Source organism: Meles meles, chromosome 6 (genome assembly GCF_922984935.1).
Source record: "Meles meles chromosome 6, mMelMel3.1 paternal haplotype, whole genome shotgun sequence".
NCBI classification, from domain to species: Eukaryota; Metazoa; Chordata; class Mammalia; order Carnivora; family Mustelidae; genus Meles; species Meles meles.
Window position 1 is genome coordinate 105,633,879 of NC_060071.1, and position 26,725 is coordinate 105,660,603.

Below are 26,725 nucleotides of genomic sequence, written 5' to 3' on the forward strand. Positions count from 1 at the left end.
CTATAAGATCTGCTAAATACATCTGCAGGTCAAAGAGATGGAGGGCAGCAGAATAATCCACTTGAAGAGTATGGAGAAAAAGATGGAAGCAACACAAGGGAATAAAAGAGTTGAGTTTAGAGAGAGGAACCAGGCATAATTTTGTTCAAAATTTCACTCTTTATTAGCAATAAATTAAAATAAGATGGTGCTTTTTGATGACTCATAAGATAGATGTTGCATGAAAGGGTCCTGGAATCAACAGACACAAATAAGACGGCCAAACATGGAAAAATGATCATAGGTAGAGCATTTGTTCCACTTGCTTTTATCTTTTACACCTGTGTTTGAATTCATCCAAACTTGCATAAATCCTTTACACAGCTGTCGAAATTGCACCTGAAAAAAGGCTGAAGTAGTCTCAGACGGGCTAACATTTCATCATTCTGAATACTTAAACCCAAACAGGTTTAAACACTTTGCCAAACCCAAGGATAACGGGCTTCCCATTGATCTTTGCTCTGTTCGAATGTTCAACCGCGTGCCAAAATGTACACTGCAGACTGCATTGTAGAGAATCCCCTGGTTTTTAACTACAGAAATGCTCAAAAATGTAGTTTTATAGATAGAAGGTCTCTTGAAATCTATACAGAAATAATGCATACTTTGATGTATGTAATTCGAAAATGTGCTAAATTTAATTTTTCTTTCCTTGTCAACAAGTAGTTAAATATAGTGTACTTCTAGTATTTTCATGAGGCTGTTTTTGATGTCTATGCTGGCTTCCACAATTCCATCACTTTTAACTTGGAGTCTATCACTACAATTTTTAAAATTATAAATATATACATTGGTATTATGAAAAATTCACACAGAGAAAAAGAATAAAAAATGTGAGCCCTCCTATACCCACTTTTCCCCAACCTCCCCTCCCCAGAGGTAACCCCTTTAAGAGTTTAATGTGTTCTTTTCCAGGTCTTTTGTAAAACACATTACTGTGTGTGTGTGTGTGTGTGTGTGTGTAATTGTAAATAAATGTGATTGTAACATAAATGTTATTATGCTGATATCTTTTCCTTAAAATAGCATCTTTTTTTTTTTTTACCAATTTTTAAAAACTTTGTCAGATTAATGAGTGAAAGTTGGTGTCTCTGGGTATAGGACTAGAGATAGGTGAGGACTAGTTGCATTTAAACTGCTTTCTTTAAACTGAATTCTACACTCTTTGCTTCCTTGTTCGCACTACCAAAGATTGGGAAGTTTGCTTTCTTGATAAACATGGTACCATAAAGAAGTAAGACTGAAAGTTAACCTTCTAGGAGATTTAGGGCTTGCCTTTGTGGACAGAAGTGGGGGACAAAGGAAATTCCAGGTAGGAGAGTTTCTGTAGCAAAGCCATAGAAAACAAAGTCCCTCACTTGTTTTCTTGGTCCAACCTATCCATGGCTGTGATAGAGGAATTCTTGGGGCATCTTGCCGGCTGACTTGAGGGATACCTCTTCACTGGGTTCGCACCAGGACTATATTCAGTTCTACATATGTGAGGACTTCCCCTTTAGTGTGCTTGCACACCCCTGCTTGAGTATCTCTTCTACTGGAAAGGAGCTCCTTTACTGGGGGAAGAGATGGATTTCCCTGAATATGGCAGAGGAAATCCCAGAGCGGCCTGAACTTTATGAATCAATCTGAAAACAGCTACAGAGAGTTTTGAAAGCTGGGGCGACTTGACTGGAACCTGGTAGGCAGGATAACATCAAGCCAGTTGCATGTGGTACTGGTGGAAATGTGGGGTTAGTGGGTAAGGGTCAAGAGACAAATTGGTTCAAGCAGAATATGTGTGATGTGAGTAAGGTTGGAAACAGGAAAAGGAGCAGAAGATATAATTAATTCTAGGGCTTGGCACTTGGACCTGAGCCAGAAGAAATTAAGAAGATGAGAGTCATAATGAAATGAAGTGACCTTCTTTCATTATGTCACCATGGACCAGTTCTTGTCTTGCAGCAAGCCCACCCTTCTACATTCCTTTAATGATGCCAGGGTGGGGAATCTGTAAATGGCTCAGTTTTGCTAGCTGGCTCCCTGTGAGGTTCTGCCATTTGGGGATGTTAGGTGGAGAACGGAAGACCTCCTCTTTCCTGTTTCCTGCAGGCTTCCTGTTTGCTTCCTGCTCCTGGGAGCATCACCCCAGCTCCCCTATTTCACAAAATCTGGCAGTTGTACTTGATTCCAGGAGCAGTTGTTCAATCCAAATAGCAGTTTTCCTAACTTTCACAGAACCTGCTTCCTTGCACTCCCCCGTCCCACAGCACCAACGATAGCGAAGAAGCCTCCCCTGTTCAGAGGTCTGGGGTTCCAACCACACAGGATCTTCCTCTAGCTTAGAGACCCTGGCCCCAGCCAAACAAAGAGGTCTGGGTTTTTCAGCTCTGTGAAGCCCCTCTTTCTAAGTGTTAGTACTTCTAGCCTCTTACCTTTGATCTCATCGCTTTTGGAGTGGTAGCTCCTTCCTGTAAACGTTAACCTCTATGAAACCTTAAAGTTGTTCTCCTTGTGAATTTTCAGTTCTTGAGTATTTAGTTAACAATTCTGTATAATAGATAATTACTGCTTCTGTACCAGAGCCTGATGACGTGGGCTTTCCAAGGTGAAATGTAAATAAGAGAACTCATGAGTTCCTGTATCATTCAGGAACAGTGCGAAGCCTGAGTGTGGTGGGGACCGAGAGAATGAAGGGGAAGAGGTACATATGACAAATTTTGGGTGGGAAGGAACCAATAGGACTTGCTAATTAGAAATAAGGGGGTGAGGAGAGGGAGCTCTAAAATACATGAGGTTTGTATCCTGGCGATGGAGAGAATGATGATGCTGTAGAAAACTGGAGGAATGGGGGGAAAGAAAATGAATCCAGGTACAGGAATATGCAAGTGGAGATATTTTAAAGACATCTGAAATTCAGGTGAGAACTAGAGCAGTGACCTCAGCGTTGAGGATGGACACTGTGGCCAGGTTCCCTGAGCACATGAAGCTCGGGGTACAGGAGTTGCTGGGTAGCTTGTAAAGGGGCTTTATGCAAAGTCCAGTGTGGGACCTCCTGCCTATAACAAGTAGGGATGGTCTCTTGTTTAATACCCTGGACAGGTTAAGATGGATAAGAACTATAGGTCCACTGTTTTAACCAGAAGAAGACATTGGTGATTATTTGGGATTCTGTTATTATTCACATAAGCAAACTTCAACTCTGATTGGGTTGGTTGAATAGAAGAGCATCAATGAACAATATTGATGGAATTTTTCAAGATGGAAATGGACCAGCAAGCTACATAAATAGATACTTTACATAAGCAGCAGACTATGAAACCTATTGTCATCAAATAAAACACACGGCTAAGTTAATCCAGCACACATTTAATAACAGTCATGGTCAAGATTGTGCTACACTGTAATTAGGCACAGGTGGTAAGCAGTTCTTGTAAACTATTATAATTCGTATTGATGAAAGTCAAATTGACTCTTTACACTTTCTCTCTTTGCTTTCTTAGTTCATTATCTAGAAAGCATCTGTCAGCCATTTTCATTGATATCATGTACCATCAATTAAAATCCATTTATCAAATATTTACTGAGTTTTATTATGTCCCAGTTATTGTGCTGGGCTCTGGGTGATATAAATACAAGAAGTTTCAGCCTTTAAGTTGAAAAGTTGAGGTGTACACTTCAGTCTGAATCAGACAAATGCTACAGAGTGACTCACACATTTTTCCTGTTTAATGGTCCTATATTCTGTGCTCCCCTTGATTAAAAATATATGACTTCCTCAGAGAGGCTTTTCTTCTTCAATAGACAACCTCACTCTCTTCACACCTGTCTTTTTCCTTCCTTCTGTTGGGCACTGATATATTTCCCATTCTAAGGTTCTGGGATGATAAAAGTCTAGCCACCAGGGAACTCTGGCTCATGACCCTGCGGATATCTTGCTCGGGGGAGAATATACACACAATAGAGTAGATGGTATAAGGAGTAGAGAAATATAGGAGGAAGTGTCCTTTCCTCTTTATAAAATGGCAGTCCTAGAGAAGGGAAGGGTTTGGAAGAAGAATCTATGCTTAAGGTGGGGAAGTAGGAGAAAGAATCTTGCTAGGGGGGCGCCTGGGTGGCTCAGTGGGTTAAAGCCTCTGCCTTCGGCTCAGGTCATGGTCCCGGGGTCCTGGGATCGAGCCCCGCATCGGGCTCTCTGCTTGGCAGGGAGCCTGCTTCCTCCTCTCTCTCTCTGCCTGCCTCTCTGCCTACTTGTGATCTCTATCTGTCAAATAAATAAATAAAATCTAAAAAAAAAAAAAAAAAAAAAAAGAATCTTGCTAGGGAGTGAGACATGCTTGAGCAGGATATTTTCCAGCCAGAGAGAAATTCCTCATCCAGCAACTCTAGGAGATGGACCCCGAGTAACAGGAGCTGGTGGTCTCATACCTGTTGTCTTGAGTGGGACAGACAACATATTTGGGAGAGAGACTGAGGAACATTACACCTTTTTCTGGCCCCTAGTGAATCAATTAAGATGGGTTATGTGATGTTGCTGCAAAGAAATAACTCTCAGATCTCAGTGGTGTAAGGTTTACAACGATTTATTTCTCCCTTATTCTGCATGCCCATCGTGGACTGGCTAGGCCCTTTTCTCCATGTCATCCTCACTCAGCAGGCAAGCTGACGGAGCCACTACTACCTGGGGGTATCAGTGATTTCTAAATAAAGGGGAAGGAAAGAGAAAAGCAAATCACATGGTAGCTCTTAAAGGTTCTGTCCAGAAATCTCATAAGTTATTTCTCTCACAGGTCATTGGCCAAAGCAAGTCATATGGCCAAACTTTTTCTTCTAGCTGATAGAAAAACTAGAAAGAGGAGAACTAGAAACATCTTGTCTACAACATCTGGGCACAGAGCAATTAGTTACTAGGGATTCTTAAGAAGCAACTCTCTGAATAAGAAGAGGGTAATTTTTCCAGGGTCACTGGAATTAGAATCCTCCTCTGTCCCTCAAATATCTTTTTTACCTACTCAGTGACACTTGAAATTCCTTTAATGGCACATAAAATTCTGTGCAAATAAAGGGTGCCTGAGTCGATCAGTCAGTTAAGCCTCTGACTCTTGATTTCCCCTGGGATCGTGATCTCAGGGTCATGATCTCTGGGTCTTGGGATTAAGCCCCACCTTGGGCTCTGTGCTGAGCATGGAGCCTGCTTGAAATTCTCTCTCTCCCACTGTTCACCACTGCCACTTGCTTATGTGCTCTCTCTCTCTCTCTAAAAAAGAAATTGTGTGTCACTAAGAAAGGTTTAAAAATGTAATAAACTACTTAAACCCTTTTCTATCAAATTACAGACCTAGTCTTTTGTGTTTTGATAACTGGGAAGGATCTCAAGGGGCAGGAAAGGGAGATGACATAATGCATCTAAGGCATCTCTAGTATACCAATATACTTTTAATCAGTTGTGTGGTTCAGCCATTTTGGTAACTCAAGATAGTGCAGTGGTTAAGAATATAGACTCTAAAGCCAGCCCACCTGGGTTTGAATCCTGGCTCTACCACTTAGCACTTCCGTGACCTTGGATGTTTCCTTGATTCCCTGTACCTCAGTTTCCTCATCCATGAAGTGTAGATAGTAAGAGTAGCTGTGTCAGATGACTGTGAAGAGAAGTCAATGCTTGGAAAGTGCTAAGAGTAGTGACTGGCAAAAGGTAAGCTCTCTATTTAAGGATTTGTTAAATATATAAAATGAGCACTATGAAATGGCCTCATTTACCAAAAGGACACTGGAGATCACAGAAGTTAAATAACTTGCCTGGGGAAGAGAAAGAGCCAGGAATAGCTCCACGTCTCTTTAAAGTCCATGTTCTTTCTCCTCCACCATATTGGATGTTAGATAATAACATCAAAATGAGGGGGAAAAAATGAGAGACAAGCTTCTCCAGCTTCTCAACATTGCCTTCACTTGGGTTCCAGGTGCTTTTAGTTCTGAATGGCTCTTCAATAGGAACTTGCCATTGAGCTAAAATGATCGATAGGCAGATACCAGTCAGAGCTGTGAAGACTATTCTATCTTCTTTTCTTTCTCCCTTCCTTCTCCCAAAACTTTTATTTTGTATTTATTTACTTGAGAGTGAGAGCAAGAGCGAGTGAGAAAGAGAGAACACGGAGAGAGAGGGAGAAGCAGACTCCCCACTGAGCAGAGAGCCCAATGCAGGGTTCAGTCCCAGGACCCTGAGATCCCAGATCCTGGCCCAAGGCAGATGCTTAACTGACAAGCCACCCAGGTACCCCCATGTCTGTCTGTCTGTCTTTCTTTCATTGAGGTAAAATTGACATATGGCAAAATATTAGCATCAAGTGTCCATTGCAATGATTCAATATTTATGTATGTTTTGAAATGATCACCATAATAAGTCTAATTAACACCCATCGCCATACATAGTTACAACTTTTTTCCTTGTGAAGAACTTTTTTATTTTAAAAAATCTACACTTTTCACTGACCTGTTTTGTGCCAATGACCTATCAGGGGTGTAGTGGCTTGGAACATATATCAGCCATTGGTCGGGCCTTGGGGATTTATTTTTCTTTATTTTTATTTTTTTTAGGCCTTGGGGATTTTATATTCTTATGCGAATAAGCACAATTGCTTCAAATATAAAATAGTTTGTTGAAGTATGAGTGATACATATTCCCCTTGTCAAGAAAAGCCCTTGTAAACATCAGCAGGATAGTAAAAGGATAAGATGAATTCAGTGTTGTTTGAAAGTTAGGTATTAAAAAAATCAATGAATGGGGGGCGCCTGGGTGGCTCAGTGGGTTAAAGCCTCTGCCTTTCGCTCAGGTCATGATCCCAGGGTCCTGGGATCGAGCCCCGCATCGGGCTCTCTGCTTGGCAGGGAGCCTGCTTCCTCCTCTCTCTCTCTCTCTCTCTGCCTGCCTCTCTGCCTACTTGTGATCTCTATCTGTCAAATAAATAAATAAAATCTTAAAAAAAAATCAATGAATGGGATCAAAGAGTGACCTTCTTATGATAAGTTGCAAAGAGCCAAGAGACGTGTACTCTGTATTCTCACCTTATTGTTTTGAAGAATGCAGCTATTTATAGGAGCTACTATGCAAACAATAGAAGCCAGAGAGACCCAAATTTAATCCATGCTTTATTACTTACTGGCTGATGATGGCCAATTTTCTCATGAAAATGGTAGAGACAATGACATTCTAGTTGTCACCCAATAGTTAGTCCATCTCTCCCCATTGTACAATGTGAGCTTTGGGTAAAATTGACTCTACCCCCAGATTTAGGAGGGGACCCTGATTAATCTTAGCCTATCATTGAACTCCCACACCTTTTCCCAATGATGGTATTGAGGTATGCAGATAAGTTGTGCCCTAGTATGAAGCTTAGTGTAAAGAGTCATATTTGTTCTTGGGTTCTGGGATGATGTCTATCTCCGTAGTGTGAATGAGGAAGTATATAGACTTGAGTACTGCTGGTAACATTTTGTGATTGTGAGGAGAATGAACCTCATGATGAATCTGACACATAGAGGAATACAGAGATGAAGGAATTATGGAGAGATTGACCCAGAGCACTGCTCAAGCCATGCCTGAAGACCACACTACCACTAGGCTTTCCAGTTACATAAGCAATAAATCTTGCCTGTTTGTTAAACAATTTTGAGTTATTTCCTACAAAAACCAATTTGTATGCTTACTTCTGGGGTGGTTGTGTGTGAGTAAATATCTTACAAGGGTGTCAGTGAGTTCCAAGATAGCATCCATCGTGGCAGTACAATTATTGTCCACATGATGGGGGAGAAGTGGGAGTGCTATAGATAATGACATGCAACCAAGTCCCAGGGATAAGGTGGTGATGATTTTAGGTGCAGAGAATAGGAATTAAGAATAGAAACAATCACTTAAAACTTCCATTTTACCAATCTCTCGGGCTAATTACTAATTGGTTTACTATTTAATTGGTAAGTACAGCTATTAATTATGTTAGGAAATAAAAAGGTTTATACATATGTAGCCTCATATATTCTGTAATTTAGAGTCATGAATCAGAAGGAGGTACATAATTTAATTGTCAGTTCAAAGGGCCTCAGGACTTCAAGATGTACTAAGGAATGGAATGCAGCAGAGATCTTAAATATTTATCAACAGCTGGATGAATAAGAAAGTCGAGTCACACACAAAAAAAAAAAAAAAAAAGAAAGAAAGAAAGAAGGAAAGATCAATTGAGATCACAGTGTTGTTCTTTCAAAGTCCTTTCCTAGATTCCAGGTGAAACTGGTGAGCACAATCTTCAACTGTGATGGAATGTGGGGGCCGAAGACTGCCTTTCTGAAGCATGGGGTGACAGACTGCCCTGTGCCCATCTGGTAACTCCAGGGGCTGGAGCCTGTGGAGAGGGTGCTATTGACAGCCTTGGAGAAACAGGGAGAAAAGGAAAGGGGGTGTGGAGAGATAATGAGCTCCGTTTCTGACATGTTTAGTTTTAGGAGGTGGTGGGACACCCAAGTAGAGATATTCTGCAGACAGAAAGAAATATGGGACTGAAGAAAGGGTGAGAGGTCAAGGCTGGGGCTGGAGGTTTGGGAGTCATCTGCGTTCAGGTGGTAATTAAAGCCATCTGACGGGGAGCTTCCAAGAGGAGTGTGCTGTGAGGCAGAAAAGCCCACTGAGCTTGCTGAAGGAGAGAAGCAAAAGATGGGGAAAGGCTCTCCCAGGAAGTTCAGGGAAGTGATGTTGAGAAGGGAAGGAAGGAATCTACAGAATATGGTCCTTACAGCTGAGGGGAAGAAGGAAATGGATGGAGACCCATTTAAAAGGCTCATAGAAGTTGAAAATGTTGTAAAGAGTAATTAGACAATTGGACATTTCTGTCATTTCATGAACACCATTCAGAAGGAAGTGGAGGTCATTTACCCTTCAAAGAACCAGGGAATCATTTGTACAAGATGAATGATTTGGGGGAGGCTGAATTCTCAGGCTTTCCTTTTCTACTGAGAAAGGAAATAATATTTATCAATTTGGGGGGATTGATGAAGCTAGTCAGCACTCCCAGTGGAAAAAAATAAATGAGAAATTCTCACTCATTATAATACCATGATGATTATCATCATAATGTGAGGAATATTTGTTTAAACAGAGTTTTTGAAAGTTATAGGAAAGAGGACATGACAAGGGAGGATGGCTCACTGAGATAAGCAGTACCTTAGAGACCTAAGCATTAAGAAAATATAAAGCCAATTGAGAAATAACTCCCTTGTAAGGGTAAAAGCCCAGTGAAGTCATCCACTGAAGTGGTGTTGCTCAGACTAGCTAAGCAAACTGAACAATATGAAAGGCTATGGGGTTAGGGAATAGAACAAAGACATGTAAGCATGTAAACTTTTTTTCTTTCTTTTTTTTTTTTTTCAGTTTTCTCCATGACAGAAGTCAGTGGGGAGTCACATCTTTATACCCCAATATATCTTAATAATGCCAGATGTGATAATCCACTGATTCACTCAATTCATAGTCCTGAAGGAGTTTCCTAGTGACAAAGAGCTGCAAATCATGTCCTTCTCAAAACTTGGCAAATTCCTTTTGGCAAAATGTACATTAATAATGGTGTGATGATAAGATCATTTCCTCAGAATCTCCAGAGCTGGTCTGTCGACTAAGGTGGTGCGGGGTGACCAAGATGACTGCAGTCACAACTCTTGCCCAACCATTAAAGAGGAATATAACACTGCTGTGGCAGGGTTAGTATATAACCCCCACCAGTAACCAATAGCCATTCTTCGGGAGGAAGGCAACCATATTTTCATAATGAATTTAAATGGTTGGGTGAGACTGAATATGGATGCTTAGAGAGGGGGTTGGATTGGGGCCAAGGACAAATGGCTACTTTACATATTAAAATTCTAAACTTTGGCTCCAAGGCATGAAGTTTGTTTTACTCAAATTTTTGTATTTATAATTTATGATAGCATTGATTTTCCAGACCCCTTTAAAGTTCCATTAGTTGAATTTAGACTGCCTCACAGAGGCACAGGAATGACAGGACAAAATGAGACTAGTAGGGGCAGAGAAGGGGAGAGTTGGAAGAGTGGACTGGAGTGGGGTTGAGGGTGGTTGGTGGTTGGAGGAAAAAAAGTCTGCCCACTCTTGAGGGTCATAGTAATCTTCGTTGTTTTTTGAAAGAATAGGGAAAGCAAGGAAGGAGGTGGATCTAATATTTCCTGAGTGCTTTTCATGGTTCAGCTATAGCATCTGATGTTTTGACATATAATAAGAAATATGTATTTGATTTTTGTCCCCATTTCTGACACAGAGCTCCTAAAAATTTTGGAATTTCTTAAATGATGAGAGCAAACAGATGTCTTTTGTGATGTTAATGAGGGGACTTTTGGAGCCCCACCTACGGATGGGAGCTGGTTGCCAAGAGAACCAACCCTGCGATTAGGGGGGGTGGGAAATTTCGGTCCTGCCTCCCAAACCCTGGGGAGGGGACAGGGTCTGGAGGTTGAGTTTAATTACCGATGGCCAATGATTTAATCAGGCATGAATATGCAATAAAGTCTCCATAAAAACCCTGAAAAAGGAGAGCTTCCTGGTTGGTGAACAACGGAGGTGCTGGTAGTGTCACACTTGGAGAAGAAATGGGAGCTCCAAGCCCTTTCCCTCCATCTTGCCCTACGCATCTCTTCCATCTGGGTGTTTCCAAGTTATATCCTTTTACAAGCTGATTAAACTGGTGATCTAGTTAATAAAATGTTTCTCTGAGTACTGTAGCCACTCTAACAAATTACTTGGATCCAGGGAGGATGTCGTGGGAACCTCCAGTCTGCAGCCAGGAGGCCAGAAGCACAGGTGATAACCGGGTTTGCAACTGGTGCCTGAAGTGGGGAAGGGAGGACAGTTTGGTCGGCCTGAGCCCTTAATCTGTGGGACATGCCCCTGTCTCCAGGTAGATAGTGTCAGAATTGAGCTGAATTATAGAGCACCCAGCAAATGTCAGAGACTTGGTGGTGGTGAGGGAATCCCCCTTCCCCTGAAACACACACGTACACACACACACACGACTTAGGTGCTCAGACCCTTTGTATGTCATTCATGTAATTCTCACAATAGCTATTTATGGTGTGTTTTATTGTTCTATTTACCCATAAACGAATGGAGGCTTAGATTAGTAACTTGTCTCAGGTAGGAACAGAATTAGGATCTGAAATAAGTCCCTCTTCTTTCTTCCTCTCTTCCTTCCAATATGTTAATACTCTCCTCCTCTTTTCTGTGTTTTGGCCTTTTTATGAATAACACCTAGGAAGTAGCTTGAATTTCTCCTTTGTATTCCCTGTAGCAGACCCCCTTGCACACGTGTGCTAACTTGTGCAACTGTATCTCACTAAACGAGCAAAGCAGCACGACAGGCAAGTAGCAGAGGAGTACCCCAGAGATGCCCAGGCATCTTTTGTGTTTTTTTCACACCCTGGCCTGCTCCCATATCAGCATGTGTGTGGGAAATAACATGTTCCTATACCTGACAATTACCTGGCACAGTATCAGGGCCCACATTTCAGATCAGAAGTTATGGCTGAACTCCCAGCATAGGGAGAAAGTCTAGAGTAAAATGCAGAAACTAGCCAGAATTCAGGAACAGCATGAGACCAAAATCCAGTTTCCTAACTAGGTGGGCAAAGGAGTAGGGATTGGGAACCTAACACCAGGATCCAGGGATGAGCCTGGTCTAGCGGATCCTAGGAAGTGGAGAAGATACTGAAGAACATAAAGACATGAAGGCCAGGGGGAAAAGGATTCTCAGTTCTTACTCCACGGGATAAAACCCTGACGTATAAGGCAAGCTGAGTGGAGAATGAGGAATCAGGAGCCCATGCTCATTAGCACCAAGAAGAAAGGCTAAGGAGTTCTCACATGCTTGAAGGGTTTCCAAGAGTTTGGAACAGAGGCTGAGACATACCAGAGTTGGGCTAAATAGGGATATGTGTGTGTGGTGGCAAGGGAGGAGGGGATAGGTTGATTCTGACATTTCACCAGCTTGCCGCCAGCCAAGTCCTGTTGTTCCCTCTCCGCTTGCCTCCTTGGAGCCTTCATGGGGGTTCAACACAGAGAAGGGGGAAAAACTTTGCCTCTCCTGGGTGCTCCTGCACCAGAGTTCTAACCTGGTTCTCAGTCGGGGTGCTTTAGTCCTACAGGTGGTGTTGTCAGATAAAATCCAGGATGCACAGTTAAATTAGATTTTTTGTTAAACGACAAACAATATTTAGTATAAGTCCTAAATATTGCATGGGGTATAGTTCTGTTGAGAAATAATATGCTGCTTTTTGGAAGTCCAAATTCAACTGGATTCCTTGTATTTACATTTGATAAATGTGACGATGCTGCACCCCGGGGAAGTGACAATGTTTAGGGACATTTTTATTGTCATGACTGGGAAAGAGGTGCTGCTGGTGGCATTTAATGGGTAGAGGTCAAGGATGCAGCCCCAAATGTCGGTAGTGCCAAGACTGAGAGAACCTCCTCTAAGACAAGCTGGTAGGAGTATTTTGTGTCCAGCTCCAGAATCAAAAACTCAACTGAAGTACATTCAGTTCTCTAGCAACATTTGTGTTTATATTTAGCTGGAATCCCTAAATAATTAACTGCCTATTAGAATAGAGGGAGAGAATTCTGTTTTCCCCTTTACCCCATCTCTGTCACTAACTAACTGTGTGATCCAGCATAAATTTCCTTTCTTTTCCTCAGTTTTCTCATATGTGAAATGGGGAAATAGTGATAACTGACATCATTTTTGTGTGTGCTGGTGAGACCTAATAAATTTTTATATATAAAGTGCTTAGAAGAGTGTCCGGGACGTAGAGAAACTCTCGGTAAATGGAATATATTGTTGCAATTAATTATTACTAATTTTAAAAAGAAAAGAAGGAAATCTCTTACTATAAAAATGCTTTGAGCATAGTACACAATCCTCTTCATTATTTTTTACAGGTGCCCCTTTTAAGGTCGACAGATAAAATTATAAAAAATTATAATGAATAATTTTTTAGTGTAAGTATATCCCAAAGAAGTATGCATGGGGCATGCTTTCCCTAAGACAATATATTGTTTATTTAAAATTAAAATGTATCTGGGCATTTTTATGTGCTAAATCTAGCAATCTGATGCATTTTGGAATGGAGAGGATTCGTGTGCGTCTTTGCCCTTTGCTGGGCATATCTCAGTGTTGTCAGTTCTAGAAAGAGCTTGCAGGTGGGAGCTGAAGATGCACAAAGATCCACTCCTCCTTAAAGACAAGGTAGCAGAAGAAATGGCAAAGCTGCCATTAGTGATGTCACCTAATAGCTTGCTGACACCAAGCCCTGACATTTCTTGCTACCAGTTAATTAAAAAGGTAGGGTACTTAAAAGAATCAACAGGTGTGCAAAATATTCTAGAAAACCACCCTGTTCTCAGACTATAATGATATTCTTACATTCCAGTTCAAGGGTTTGGCAAACTTTTTCTGTAAAGAGCAAGACAGTAAGTAGCACATCAGGCTTTGTATGCTGTGTTTGGTCTCTGTCATGTATGCTTTTCCCGCTTTTTCTGCTTCTCTTCCTCTTCCTTTTTTAAGTAATTCGTTAAGACTAAAAAATCATTCTTAGCTGTGGCACTGTACAAAAACAAGCCTGGGGCTGGATTTGGCCTGTGGACTCCAGTGTTGGGATCCCTGCTCTCATACCAGGAGAGAATTCAGAGGGTGTGTGGGGCTCTATGGGGTGTATTTATTCACAGTGATTATGTTCATAGCTTATAATGGAAGGGAAACTAGCATCTGATTATAATTAATTAATACATATTTAGCATTTACTATAAGCAAGACAAGTAGTAAGTTTCTTAGATGTCTTAACTCATTTACATTGAGACAGGGAAATTTTAGGTAACTGGCCCATTGTCCTATTGTTGGTGGAACTAGGATTTGAACCCAGGCAGTCCAGTTCTAGCATCTGCAGTCTTAGCCATGAGACTGTGTTGTCTCTTATGAGAGTAGTAACTCCTTTGAAAAAAATGGATACTGTTCTTGTCCTCACTCATCTCTTTTCATTTTCCAAGTAGCTTAATATCTAAGATTTCAAACATACTGCAAGGACCAAAAGAAAAACACCTTTGTTTTACTTGACTTGCTGTTGAGTGTGGAAGGAATTTTCTTACTGATTGGAGTAAATCAAATGAGATGATGTCATCTGGGGTTAAGGATCATATAATATCTTCGTACAAACCATGCCTTGAGTACTGAGGACTCTACTGTAATGAAATGGAGCCTAGAAACGGGGTTTTCATTGGATTTCCCAGAAGCAGAAAAGGCTTAATGTATAAAAGAAAAGGGGACAGCTAATGGAAACCTCTTTCCCACCAATACAGTACTATCTGAGGAGGGTCCAGAGAATGATGTTATGAACATTCTCTCACTTTGGCATCTAGAAATATTAACCACACTAAACAGGGCTTTCTTATTCCTCACTAACGACATCTTACAAGTACTCTTGGAAAAAGTACACTGACAAAAAACAAAACAATTGTGAAATCACCATCATATATATTGAGCTCTGCCCTTGGCTCCTGGCACAGGGCTCCGGAAACTGTAATTTTCTGAGTTATAAGAGTGTGCTCTATTTCCGTAAGGTGACGCTGCGTGGCCTCCTAGAGGGCTTCTGGCTGAGAGCTGATCAGCAGAAAGACCAAGTCACGACTAGAAGTGTCAAAAAGACAACTTAGGTGATAGAAACTTTATTTAACACCTCATGAAGTAGGCAGTGTCTGTTCTCAAAGGTCCAGAGAACTACAAAATGGAGTGAAAGCCAGGAAGCTTCTATAGGATAAAGAATAAAGAACAAGTAGGGGGAAGATAGAAAAATGATAAAGATTTATAGTAATGCTCACGTTATCCAAGTTTTGGTTTGTTGAGGTAGCCCCTCAAACACAAATATGGCTCTGTCTTGGGCCTCAAAATTTATTTCAGTAGAAGCTTGGAATTTTTAGTCCCACTTTCACATTCTCTTGAGAAAGTAGAAAGGCTGGAAAATGGGGTTAATGACTGATCATGGAAGCCTCCATAGAAACCCCAATCATATGGGGTTTGGAGAACTTTCGGATTGGTCAACACATCCATGTAATGGGAAGGTGATGCATCCCAACTCTATGGAGACAGGAGATTTGCACTCAGGACCCTCCCGGACCTCCTGCTCTACACCTCACCAGTTGGTTATTCATCTATATCCTTTAGTCTGTCCTTTAACAAGCTGGATAAATGTAAGTAAGTTTTTCCCTGAATTCTGTGAGCTGCTCTAGCAAACTAATCAAACTAGAGGGTGGGGGTCACGGGAACCTCAGATACATAGCAGATAGATCAGAAGTACAGGTGACAAGCAAGACTTGGAACTGGCCCCTGGAGCGGGGTGGAGGTAGTCTGTGTGGCTGAGCCCTTCACCTATGGGATCTGATGTTCTCTCCAGATAGTGTCAGAATGGAGTTAAATTGTAGGACTTCCAGCTGGTGTTGCAGAATTGCTTTGATGTGGGGAAAAACCCCGCACACATTCAGAGTCTGAAGCGAAGTGTTCCATGTACAAGCAAAGGAGACACAAGAGAAGGAAAGAACTGGGTTCATTGCTAGCTGAACTATGAAGATGACCCACTGTCCTTCCCCAAACTTCCCAGACCTTGGATGCCCATCCTTTGATTCATATTTCCTAGAGATGGGGGTATCTTCTGGCTTGTATTCTACTCTGTCTGCCCCCTACTTCTACTTCAGGATCTTGACACTCCAATCCAGTGGGACTGTGATTCAGCATGGCACCTCATGCCTTTCTGGGACTTGTAGGCTATTTCATGGTCTTAGGAATATCCTTATCTGGGCGCTGGCTTCCCTCAATTGAGCTCAGGGTCAGAGTGCAGACCTAGCCTTTACGGAGGGTGAAGAGGCAACACCTAATCTCTTTCCCTTACCAAATTCATCTTGTTTTTTTTGGGTTTTTTCCCCCCTCATTGATCAGACATCCCTTTCTTCTCTGGCTCTCCCCTTTTAATCTGTGGACCATATTTTCTATTCTTCTTCCTCTGTGATATTGAGTCCCCAGTAGAGATGATCTTGATAAATTGTGAGCTTACTATAACATATTTGGGTGTATTTGTATTGAAATAAAACATAAATGCAGAAAAGCACATGTAATACAGAATTTTGAAGTGTGCTCTATTCATTACAAAACAGTGTAATTAGCCTACTCCTTAATAGATGCTTTTTTAGTTTTTTCTATTTTCACCTCTTTCTCTTCCAGGACTAACTGGTGAACTCAGAAAATTTTAGAGTTGGTGTGTGCGTCTTTGGAGATTTTCTTCAGCCCCGTTTCTCTTCAAGTAATAGAATGCAGTTTCAATAACTATGTTTTTTTTTTTTTAAAGATTTTATTTATTTATTTGACAGAGAGAGAGATCTCAAATAGGCAGAGAGGCAGGCAGAGAGAGAGGAGGAAGCAGGCTCCCTGCGGAGCAGAGAGCCCGATGCGGGGCTCGATCCCAGGACCCTGAGATCATGACCTGAGCCGAAGGCAGAGGCTTAATCCACTGAGCCACCCAGGCGCCCCTCAATAACTATGTTTTGACCTAAGAAATGTTTGCTTTATTCTGTGGATCACCTCAGTGATTTAGCTGCATATTTATTATCTAATGAAGTCACATTCTCTTGCAGATGCTGGAAGCCCTTAGTGGGTCTAAGGGGTAATTTTTTTTCTCCTCTGCTCTGCCCTTTAAGTAAAGCCTCCTCCACGTATCCTGTTTTTCCCTCCACAGAGGAGTGTTTAACCTTTAGCCTCTGAATGCTTTAGGTGTGTGCCTGCATGTGTGCTGTGTGTGCAGAGGGTGCTGGTGGGACAGGAGTAAAAAAATAACCCCGTGGCCCTTCATGCAATTTTATTTGCCACTGGAAACAAATTGTATTAGAAGCAAAAGAAACATTAGTGCCCACAGATGTTCCATTTGGCAGAGGAGTTTCAGGGACTTGAGAGACTGAATTCAGTCTCAGTATAATGCTGTTAAGAATTTTGGACAAGGAAATGAAAGCATTATGATTCTGGTATGACTTAAATATAGAAGAGTTCCTATTTTTTTGTTGTTGTTGTTAACTTACAAATCTATTTTTGCTTATTTTTGTGCCCCCATCTACATCATATACTCATTTTGGTTTCAAGTAAGTAGATCTACAGATATGCAGTGTAATACTTTCTTCAAGGTCCTCCGAAACCCTGAAAGAAAAGCTAAATGAATTTTTTTTTGTTTGTTTTCAGTAGACTCATCCGGGTATAGTACCCATTCAAATAGTGAGTACTCAATAGATGTATGCTGACTTAAGTGCTTAAGTAAAAGCTCCCCCAAATATTTTCGAATATAGATGCAGAGGGGATACATGGGCCCTCAGCCTGTAGAATCTGTCCAGATAAGATTCAACTATGGGGTTAGGGCAGCAGGAAGTGATTAATTTTCTTAGGTATTTAACATGTTCCTTTGAAGGGGATCGGCTTTTGAATCTTTAAGATTATATTTATTGGGATGGTGGATGGTGCTTCCCTTCTATGTTTAGACATGAAAGTGAATGTCATTGTTGAACAGTAAACAGGGGGAATGACTTTGTGACAGAAGTATGTAAAGTATCTTGTAATTCAGTAGGAGAATCAAAGTCCGCTTCAGTTCTTTGCATTCTCAGGGATTCAGAAAGGATTAAGGTAACAATAGCTAGAACCCATGCAGGGGAGTAACTGAAGGATAGCATTCCTTGAACCTCAGAAACCCCGGGTGAAAGGAATTGGGCAATTAAGGTCTTTAGGAAATCTAATGGGGTCATTTGTGAAAGCCGTCTTCATGGAACTTGGCAAACTGTCATCTCAGAGATCAAGGGAGGTCACTGGCTTAAGAGTTGGGGAATGAAAGTGGAGTGACTGTTTCCTGCAAAGTATGTTTAAAGACTCTTAACTCTTGTCTGACAGTAGCTACAGGGTTTTTTTGTCTTGTTTTGGTTTGGTTTGGTATTTTTTTTTTAACAATATGGGAGTGCTAAAGATACAATGCCTGTGTAAAGTGAGCTCTTGTCTGCCTAAGTTATATCATATGCAAAGAGCTTAGGTTGTTTTTCCCATGCATCTACTCAACCACAATTATTCCTAACTAATTGAAGTTAAGCAATCAGCAAATATTTATTAAATGCAAATGGATGTGCCATGTTTGAAGATAAATTTGAATGTAAAAAAATTCTTACATTAGCTTAAATTCTCAAACACATTCATGCTGCTACTAGTTTACCAACAATCTTACCAGGGGGATTTCCTATTACTCTGGGTGATCATGGAGGAATTTGAAAAAGGGGGAAAGTGTAATTATATTATTTAACTCAAAGTGTTATACATTTTAAGTGGGGCTCTCACAACTGGTCTAAATAAGGATGGTGAGGGATCTGAAAAAAAAGGAAGTCATCTGAAAAAAAGGAAGTCATCTGAAGAGTTGAGAAAGGAATTACATTGAAGGAAAGAATATTAAGCAGACACATGCAAGTTGTTTTTAAATATCTAAAGGAGAGCTTAGTAGAAGAAAGAAGGAAGTTCTTCCTCTCTGTTGCAGAAAAAAAAAATGGATAGGAGTTACAAGGAGGTAAGTAATTTTATATATGGAAAGGTTTGATTTGACCCCAAAAGATTCTTCACACTTTTACAAGTATGCATGGATGTTTGAAAACAGTGAAGGCTTATGATCAAGTAGCAGTGTGTTGATAATAGTTTTTTTAAAAATGTGTTTTGCCTGTACATGCAGCAGCCAATTCCAAATCATCTCCAACAAACTACCTAACTTCCCACTGAGGTAAATGCCAAAAATCAAACAGACATATCTAGAAGCAAACTCATTCATGCATATATCTCCCTGGCCTCCTCTCCACTTCTCCGTTCCCCGAAAAAGACCCAAAATGTGCCTTCCTCTTGGGGCTTTCGTGACTTTGTCTGTGGTATTAACAATCTCCGAAGACAAAAAAAAAAAAAAAAAAAAAAAAAAAAAAAAAACAATCTCCGAAGACTTGGAGCCCGGGCAAGCTTGTCATGAGGGAGGTTGCCTGGTAGCATTACTGTAACCCAGATGTAGGGTGATGAATGTTCTCTTAGGAAGGTGGAGGTGGGAAGGAAGAGGAAGCTTGGATTTGAGGGGCATTCTCACAGAACATTAGCAAGACTGTGAAGTGACAACTGTAAAGAATGAATGAAGGAGAAGGTGGAGTCTGACTCAAATGGAGACCATGGTCTAAGTGATTGGGAGATTGTCCATACTGACCAAGGCAGGAAAGCCACAGGGACGAGACACATAATGAGTATTTTTGAGGGAGATGAGGCAAAGGAGATATAGGCACGAATGAATTTGCTTCTACGTATGTTAGTTTGATTTTTGGCAATTACTCAAGAGGAAGGACTTGGTAGCTAATTGGAGATTTGGAATTGGCTTGGGTACAGATCCAGGCAGATGTGGAAAAACACTCCTAGTAGCAGGTACTCCAGGAGATGACAACAGAAGGTTGACGGATAAGCCTGTGGAAACCCCATAGGAGAGATGCCTGGGTGGCTCAGTCAGTTGTGCATCTGCCTTCAGCTCGGGTCATGATCCCAGGGTCCTGGGATCAAGTCCTATATAGGACTCCTTGTTCAGCAGGAAGCCTACTTCTCCCTCAGCCTGCTGCTCCCCCTGCTTGTGCTCTCTCTCACTCTCTCTCTGTCTGACAAATAGATAAGTAAAGTCTTTAAAAAAAAAAAAGAAAGAAAGAAAGAAAGAAAGAAAGAAAGGAACCCTATAGCAATGAGTATGTTGGGTCGATTGGTAGTTTGGAGAGATTCTTTGTGTGTGTGTGGTGAGGGGCAGGGGCTTCAGGGATTCTTCTTTTAAAATTATACTATAGACTATAGACTGACAGATTCCTTTTGTTTTGTTTTGTTTTGGAGACTAAAATAGAAACGAGCCCCAAAGCTCTAGCTCACTAATCACAATATTCCAATGAGCTGCTATATTTCTGATAGGGTACATCTGAAGAATCAATACTATGACTAATACGTTTATAGTAATTCTTGCTTTTCACTCTTAACTTGTAAGGGGGAAACATGACTTCAAGAAAATCTTACCCTGAAAGACATCGAGCAACAAATACTTTGGCTGGATCAACAGTGGTCTGCAAAGGAGGGGCACCTGCTTCTGTATATTATCCTCACAGTTTCTCAAGAGGAAAAGAATAACAGTTAAACAAAGAGTAACCTTTATCTTTGTTGTTTCTACCCATGGAAATTCAAATACATTATTTTTCAAGTGACCAACAATGACGTAAATGGAAACACATTAAGTGTAGGTAGGCTCTAATATACACATACTCGTGTAATCCCAATTCCTGGAGTACCTGGCTATAGCTCTGTTGAAAGGACTTTAAAGATTGAAATAAACTTGTCCATAAAACACTAACTTCTTTTTCATTATATTAGTATTACTGAGGGTATGTCCCCACTGATTCTTTCCCTCTTTTTTTTTTCAATTTTATTTTCTTTAATTATTTTTTGACATATAATGTATTATTTGCCCCAGGGGTACAGGTCTGTGAATCATCAGGCTTACACACTTCACAGCACTCACCATAGCACATACTTTCCCCAATGTCCATAACCCAGCCACCTTATTCACCCCCCCGCTCCAGCAACCCTCAGTTTTTTGTGTGAGATTAGGGGTCTCTTATGGTTTGTTTCCCTCCCGATCCCATCTTGTTTCATTTTTTTCCTTCCTTACCCCCCAAACCTCCTGCCCTGCCTCTCAAATTCCTCATATCGGAGAGATCATATGGTTCCTTCCATCTTAACGGAAGTCACATTCTCAGGATTGGAGCAGAAGTGTTGACTAAGTGCTGAGCAATTGAAAGCCATTGTTTATTGCATAGTTTTACCTTGGGGACTGAAAAGTTCTGTTTTTCGTGTTTCTGAACAATCAGCAAAGCTAAACACATTTCAATGAGTTGATTTACTCCTCAGCTGGGTAGATACAATTCTGTTGGTTGGATAATCATGGATTTAGAACAACAGGCACCTCCCTGCCAATTTAGTAAAAATGCTAATTTCCAAAAGCTCCCGTTTTGTCCACAGAAAGTATAAACATTGAATTCTGTAGTGGCAAGATTTCTCAAAAGTCTACCTCAGCTACTCAAAATATTTATGAATGTGTAAAACCAGCCTTTAACTTGTTTTGAAATATAATTCTTATAAGTTGTCGTAGACAGAAATCTTTGGTTTAAGCATCATGTACTCTCAGGTTCTTAAACTAGGCAACCAACTCTTGGTTCTAAACCAAGCTAGAACTGTTGAAAAAGAAGAATTTTATGTTCACGGCACAAGTATTTTTGTTTTCATCACAAAACCTATTCCCAGTTCTTCAGGAAGAAGAAAAGAATGATTATAAACCTCTAGGGCCCAGGGCCCAGGAGGCTGAACTATAGAGATAGAAGAGAATGATGGTCTTTTCCCTCCTTTTTATTGCAAAAAATATCTGCAAATGGACTAGAGGTCCGTTACAGCCATTTGGATGGTAACATTCACCTACAAGACTAGAAATGTGGTTCACATCTATAACTACATAAAAGTAGGAATTCAGAGGTGGCCCCAAGTGGAATTTTTGATCTAAGCAGGAACCCAGCTGCAGGGTGTTCTAATATTAGCCAAGAGGACCTGCTTTCCCAAATGGAGGATGATTTAAGACTCTATTTTTGTTGTTCAGCAAATGCTGTTAGAAGTGGCAGAAGGTTACCCTTTTCCCATCACCTTAATTCCAGAGATATTCACAGACCTGACATCAGGCTGTTGGCTACTCGTCATAAGGCTTCTCTGTCAAAGTGAATTCAGCTGATGAGCTATGAACACGCTTACAGTCAGATAATAGATGAAAGAGTCTCAAGATAAACGAGGTGCTTATAGAAAACCTGGCCAAAGTTGTTTAAAATAGGATGGCAAAGGCCGTTAATTCTGTCAGGCAGTTTCAAAAGGCAGTGGGTACTTGACTTCTTACTCAGAGAGCACATTATCTTACCTTTTTGTAGGAGTGGGGCCTCTGCTGTATGTTGAAAGGGAGAGTGTGCCTTTTTAAGCTGATGCTAAACTAACCAGGGCATTCTGAAGGAAGCAAGGGAAAATCCCCCCTCCCCCAGTACAATAAAGGACTTCTAGCCACACTTACAGGCTAACATTATGTTGAGCAGGTTGTATCACACAAAATACTCTGTTTTTCCACCCTCTGTTCCTCTTTCTTTTCCATACAGAATGCTCAAATTACATCTGTGGAAGATATTAACATGAGCACTTTCTTTTTAGGAGCTGATCATATGAAGATTCAAAGTGAGCATCACTCTTACTGATTGCCTGTTTCTGTTCTCACTCTTTCGAATGTAGATTTTTAAAATGTGGTTAAAACGTAGATCGGCCACATTTTTTTTCCCCACCATAAGAGCTAGTCTACCTCCATTTACAAGTAAGTCGCATCTTGGATTGTATCTGTTACCATGACATATTAATAATAGCAATATAAATTTAAAAATATTTTTTTAAAAACCCCTAAATTTAAACATTTACAATTAGACTAGGTAGGGCATCTCTCCTATCTCACAAATGTGAAAGTTTGCTTCAAGTTTGCCAAAGGAATAGGCTTCACGGTTTTTCTTTTTTCATTTTGATGCACAGTAAGTTTAAAGCTCAGGAGAATGTAGTCAGAATCATATTTGAAAGAGAGTCAAGGAAATGTGCTAAAACATTCTTCCCCCAAAAGCAGAGCAGAAATCCGTACATTGGGATCCTAAATAATTCAAAATGCCTCATACAGGAAAGATTTCCTGCATACTCATCTGTTTCATTCTCTTTCATCATTATTTATCCCTGCATTCAACAAATATTTACTGATTTCCTTCTATGTGCAGATGTGGGGCTGCATACGGGAACTGCAGAGAAGGCTTGGGCACTTCTCTCTGATAGTGTGTGTCTAGAGCTGGGGACAGATGGTTACCACCGCTCAGCAGCGTGGTGCAGACACTCAGGAAATCTGAGCGAGCGCTAGCCAGCCTGGGCTGGGGGGAATCACGAGAGCATTCTGGGTAAGGCAGACCTGCAGTCCTGGAGTCTCCGAGACCAAGTACAAATTAGAGGTGGAGTGGAGCGAAGAGGGGCAGCCGTTCAGTCAGAGGCTGCTAAGGAGCTAAAGCAGGGAAATGTAGGTGTGAGCAAGAGAGTCATTGGGGAAGTGCAGTGCCAGTGTACGGTAAGAGGTGGTGGGGACGGGATAGGCACAGTCTTGGATGTCCTTCTGAGGTGCATCGTCGGACCGTGATGCAACCGTGTGAATACTTCAAGTCACTTCTCACATCACTCAAAGAGCAGAAACCTAAAAGGCCCTACACAGTTGGCTTCCTGCCACCTCTCTGATCTCTCATTGCACTCCAGCTACTGTCAGCTCTTTGTCATTCATTCCTCTGGCCCTCCAAGGTGTAAGCACTGAGCTCTTCCTACTCATGGGACCATCCTCTGCTGGTAGCCTGGCTCATTCTCTCACCTCCTTTCAGGGCTTTGCCCACATGCCACCTTCTCAGACAGGCTTCTTCCAAACACCCTATTGAAAACCACAGTTCACTCCCTTCACCCTGCCCTTGACATCTTTCCGTCTGCCCCCTCTCTGCCTTGGTTTTCTCTGGTAACACTTGACTACCATTACACTTTCTATGTATTTGGCTTACCAGTGTATTGAATGTGAAGCTCTACAGGAGGAGAGTTGTAGTCTGTTTTGTTCCTTGATGCAGCCTCAGTGCCCAAAGCAGTTTCTGGTATGTAGTATGCCCTCAGAGGCAGAGCTGAGTAATAGGTCCACGTGACTTAAGAACTTAATTTTGCACTGAAAGTAAAACAAAAAATTAAATACTATGAATTATATTTTGTACATTTTGCTCATTTTATATATAGTACCTTGTTATATACATTATATACTTATATGTATGTCCTCCTACACAGGACGATATACAGAAAATTATGCCTAAATTATATATATTGTATCTTATTGTCACTCAAGGAAACTTCCAGGATAATTTTGACTATACTTAAGTTTTATTAGTCTCTTTTGGAACTCAATTCTCCTGTAAGATGCGACTTCTTATGATTCTTAAGGCAATGCAGATGCTGTGAAGGATTTTAAACAAGAGCTCGACACAATTGGATTTACACGTTTGAACAAGATCACCCTGTCATGGTAGAAGAATACATTGCAGGGGGTTATGTTAGAGGCAGGGCAATCACAGAATGTTGTCCAATTCTGAAGAGATGATGATCACCTGTACTAAAGTAATGGTAATGAGGATGGAAAGAAACAGGTGGATTCCAGAGATAGGAGGAGACAGACCTTCTAGAACTTAGTGATGAACTTGTGGACTTTAGCTAGCTGTACTCTGAAGACTTACCTCAGTTAGGCAACTTATCCACATGTCACCAAGCTAGGAAGGGACTCCTGAAACATTGTTTGCAAATTGTGCTTATCTATAAATAGTTCACAGTGACATCAAGACAAGTGTTGGAGAAGACTAGTTTGGATGGAGTGTGAAGGCAGGAAAACAGAGTTAAGATTGATATCGTGTTGTGATTCCAGTTGGAACACAAGCCTTAATGAAAGTATAGATGCACCAGTCAATGTAATCCTCTAGCAAGTTGTCTATTCAAAATAAGGTTAAGCTTCCAAAAATCATTTTGGGTTTGTTATTTGGAGGTTGGGATATATCTCCTAGACATGAAGTTTTAAGATGTGGTAGGTTTATCCCAATTAATTTAAGTCAAAATGTAACAATGTGCCGACATAAACAAATACATACATACATACATAAAAATGCTAATTAAATAATACAAAAATATGAAATGCTAACAAGTTATTGAGTGATAGAAATTTTTAATGATGGTGCTTGAAGATTGTTAGATATTATTAGATGAAAATAAGGACATAAATGGAGATTAGATTATGAAGTGAATTTCTGGGCTCCTTCAAAGATTATAGCATTGGATCCTTAGCTTATATAATTTAGAAGTTTAGAAATTTTAGGTATACAATGTATGTCAACTTAGTGGCATTGCCATCGACAAAGTTAATGTCTTTTTAGACTGTATTGGTAAAAGCATTGTGTCTAGTTTGGGGAAAGTGGCAATCCTACTCTGTTTTGTTCCTTTCCAGCTATACGCAGAGACTATTAAAATGAGTCCTGGATATCACACTTTCAGAGGGATATAGACAAAATAATTATGTTTAAAGTTGATAAACAAGATGTTGGAGTTACTGGATAACCAGGGAATGTATAGATTGGATGAGAGGGAACTAAAAGGATACAAAAGGCTATCCTGTATTAGAAGAATTAGAGGGTTTTCAAGTCCCCAAGGGGTAAAATGTAACTGCCAATGTCATGCTGATGTTACAGTTGTACTTTTTTTCTAAGTTATAAAAAAGACTGTAAGAGAAAACATCTGAAGCTCATTATTAAGAGCATCTTGAATTTATTGTCTTGATCTTGGTTCTTTTGTTGGATTGCTTACTCTTCTACCACACATTAAAGTTTATTTGCCCAGACAGAAAGTATATAACCATGCTTCAGGAGAAGGATGCCATCTTGATTCTCATGCCCTGAAAGGATTTCTCATTCTTTAAAAGTTCATGACACCTGGGCTGATTCAGCAATCTCTGGACCTGGAGAGGAAGAAAAATTAATCTACTGACCTCATTAAGTCAAGTAATACTTTGTCCTTGTTGATCTCAAGTATTTTGGACTTGAAAATGAGTTCTTGAAGTTTCAAGTGGGGCATAACTTCTATACCACAGGCTTCTTTAGATATAGTTCTTGAAAGTGCCTGTTTTATGTCTTTTCAGAGATGAATTTTCTTGTGTGTGTTAGATAGGTAAGTGAAAAATAGAGACTCAGGGAAATTCCAACCATGTTAAATTCCTCTTCATTTGCTTCAACTTCCTGGACAGAAACATTTTGAGATTATACTTCAAGATGTTCCTTCCTGAAGAGATGTTTTGAGTAAAGCTTGTTCTTTCATTCCACCGAGTCCTGTTGCTTAGAAGAGCTATCTAAGGGATAAAACTATCCAGGTTAGAGTTTATCTGCACATAGTGGAAAGAAAAGGAGTAGTTTCTTTCTTGATTGTCATATCTTATCCATTGCAAATGCACCAGGGAAAAAAAAAGCGGTTTTTGGGGAGATAGTAATTTATGGGGAAGGGCTCAAAGTTTCCTCTATTTGGAGGACTAAAGGTAGACATCGTATCTCTGTTTTTGTCTTTGTTTTCGGTTTTGCTTATTTTTCTCATGAGCAAAGTGCTGGTTTTGTTGTTTATTTCTTTCTCTGACTATAGGACATGGCATGATGTGCATACTTAACAAAATGGTGGCAGGATTACTCTCAATGGAAAACTAAGACTTTGCCTGGAGACAGCAAAGCCCAACTTCTCTGAATTACCAATTTACACTGATATTGGAAAGGGAGTTGTTTCCTTACTCAAGTCTCACAACTTCTCCATTTGCCTTAAGAACCATAGTTTATTGAGATACTACTTATCACTCTGTGGTAACTAGCCATTTCTATCCACCAGCATAAATTTTCTTTCCTCTTCACTGT